The following is a 3,094-nucleotide window of genomic DNA, read 5'->3' on the forward strand; positions in this document are numbered from 1 at the left end:
TTGGACCTTAACCTGGATCCCACTATTGAGGTGCTGGACCTGTCCCCTGGCACATCACCCACCGCAATCAGCGTAACTAGCACTCCTGCCTCTGTCCAGACTGGGTCTGCTAACACCACCACAGCAGCACCTAATCAACAACTGGTAACTATTCTTAATAATAAAAGTACAAGTAGTATTATTTGTATAGCACTATTAACTTTATTTGTATAGCACAATGAAAAGAAAAATAGAAACAAACTAAATACCATTAATACAATCTAAAGAGTAAATAGATAAATAAAAAAGCAAAGTAAAAAAGATAAATTAAATTCCATAAACATGTTTTTTTCCCCCTTTTTTCAGTCTTACAACTGGATGACCAGGGTGCCCTCTGGTCCATCCTCTGCCACAACCACCTACGCCGCCTCTGGTTCATCTGCCATGACTGGTCCATCCTCCACGACCACCCACGCCGCCTCTGGTCCATCCACCATGACCACCCACGCCTCCTCTGGTCCATCCACCATGACCACCCACAGCGCCTCTGGTCCATCCACCATGACCACTCACAGCGCCTCTGGTCCATCCACCATGACCACCCACAGCGCCTCTGGTCCATCCACCATGACCACTCACAGCGCCTCTGGTCCATCCTCCACGACCACCTACGCCGCCTCTGGTCCATCTGCCATGACTGGTCCATCCTCCACGACCACCCACGCCGCCTCTGGTCCATCCACCATGACCACCCATGCCGCCTCTGGTCCATCCACCATGACCACCCATGCCGCCTCTGGTCCATCCACCATGACCACCCACAGCGCCTCTGGTCCATCCGCCACAACCACCCACACCGCCTCTGGTCCATCCAACATGACCACCCACGCTGCCTCTGGTCCATCTGCCATGACCACCCACACTGCCTCTGGTCCATCTGCCATGACCACCTACCCCTCCATCCTTCCTCTCCTGACCACTGTCACTGTCTCTGTTGCTGCAGCCACTGCTCCTCCAGCAGTGCAACCAGTGCCTGAGCAACCGCTGGTAAGACTTTTTGTGACAAGTACATTGTGATGGTTGTGTTGTTCTTCTGCTTGTGATATTGTATCTTTATAACATTGATTTACTCTTATATTTTACCAGGCTGTGGATGAGCGCAGTGTACCAGGGATAGAGAGAGTGGACAACCTGGCAGGCTACTTGGTGGGGCTTAGGGTGGAAACTGGGCAAACTCTGAGCCACCAGCAGGCCAGTACCATCATTGCCCTATGGCAAAGCCTGCTTCCGTATGACCAGCAGAGAGTGGCGTACGCTGCCCGGCACCAGGTGCGTCTTACAACAGGACACTTCAGGTGCTCAAAAACCAAGCCTGAATTCACGCCTGGTGTGGACAGCATGACCCGTTGCGTCCTTGGGTCAACAGGATCCCCTGCTCAGTGGCCAGACTGTTGCCGCCTGGTAGAGTCTATCTTTGTTAAACTGTGTGATATTCACAGGAGCCCAAAAAAATTGGCAAATCATGCCGTAACAAGATGGACTCTAATTCTGAGGGACTACAGCAAGATTCGGCAGCTGGTCCTGTGCAATGGTACTGTGATGGAGAATACCACCCTGCAATTGTTTGAGGTGAATCAAACAACCTTAATTCAGTGGCACAACAAGCGGCTGAAGAGGCAAGAATGTGCCATCCTGCTTCAGGGTGTGAACTTGCCAGCCCCCATTCCTATTGCTGCTAGGCCTCTCCCCCCTGGACAGATTCGCCCCACTGCAGCACCCCTACAGCCTGGTCCCCAACACCGCTACCACTTGCCTGAAAGAACAGTGGGAAAGGCAGTGGACAAGCGAAAGACTGCAGTTCCAGCTCCGCACCCCAATCCTCCAAAAGTTTTCCGGCCAAGGCAGTTGTTCCCTGCTGATTCTGCCCCTTTACCTGTTGTCCCCAACCCCAGTCCTGCATTTGCCCCCATTGTCCAAACACCTGTTTCTGCTCCTTCACCTGTCATTCCCAACCCCAGTCCTGCCTTTGGCCCGTTTGTGTTTTTGTGTCCAGCTCCAGTTCCTGCCGTCCGGCAGATTGCTCCTGCTGGCCCCATTCCCTCCCCACCACCTGCTCGGAGGCCCTACGTCCGCACTGTGGACAAAAACAAGTGCAGTCTGTGCCACCAGCCCCGCAACAAAGATACTGGCCACAGCCAGTATTATGGCCACATTTACTGTCCCCAGACTGCTGTTATGCCACTTGACCAGTGGATGGAGGAGATGAAGAAGAAGAGGGCAGATATAAAAAAAAAAAATTGTTTATTTCAAAATGCTACATGTGTGTGTGTGCGCATCCGTTAGGGTCATTTGTTCACCCTCCATGAAGCTAATTTGTTCATTTGCTTTTTAAATAAGTTCATTTACCCCATATGAGACTATGTAAGCTTACGTAAAGCTTTTTTGTTTGTAAATAGTCCACAACCTGTTATATACTGTGTGTGTGTGTGTGTGTGTGTGTGTGTGTGTGTGTGTGTGTGTGTGTGTGTGTGTGTGTGTGTGTGTGTGTGTGTGTGTGTGTGTGCGCGCGTGTCTGTGCGTGCGCGTGTCTGTGAGTGTGTTTGCGTGCGTGCGTGCATGTGTGCATGCGTATGTGTATGTATTGTTCCCCACCTTTAACGGAGTTGGGAGAAAGTTAGACTGAAGATCTAAAGGTCCCTGGTTCAATCCCGGGTTTCGCCAGAGGAACCACGTCCGCCTCTTTTAGTCTACCTGATTCCACCTAGCCTCATCGCTATCTGCCTCTCAGACAACCAGCTAGCAGGGTGTGTTGGTTCCATGGTGTAATGGTTAGCACTCTGGGCTTTGAATCCAGTGATCCGAGTTCAAATCTCGGTGGAACCTTTTTAGGTTTTTTTGCGGAAGGGAGGGAAAAAACAGAGGTGATGCGCAACTGCTGACGTGGCAGTGAAATTGGCACTCTCAAACCGAGTCGGAATTGGGGAAACATGGGCTTAAAAAGCAAAGGCTTCATTTGCTCCTTGCTATCGTGCTTCTGGACTCAATGACTTAAATCTCTGCTGCTCATGGGAAAAGTTGACACACGCCAAGGTTCCATGGTGTAATGGTTATCACT

At 50.9% G+C, this 3,094-nt stretch overlaps 1 non-coding gene across 1 annotated transcript; it reads left to right on the forward strand.

The window, feature by feature from the left end:
- The first annotated feature begins 2,790 nt into the window (after positions 1-2,790).
- On the forward strand, positions 2,791-2,862 carry trnaq-uug (transfer RNA glutamine (anticodon UUG)). Its single transcript has one exon. It is a non-coding gene; the product is annotated as a tRNA-Gln (tRNA).
- The last annotated feature ends 232 nt before the right edge of the window (positions 2,863-3,094 follow it).

This window comes from Siphateles boraxobius, unplaced genomic scaffold (genome assembly GCF_051911475.1).
Source record: "Siphateles boraxobius isolate OS27281-9 unplaced genomic scaffold, OSU_SipBor_1 19, whole genome shotgun sequence".
In the NCBI taxonomy this organism is placed as follows: domain Eukaryota; kingdom Metazoa; phylum Chordata; class Actinopteri; order Cypriniformes; family Leuciscidae; genus Siphateles; species Siphateles boraxobius.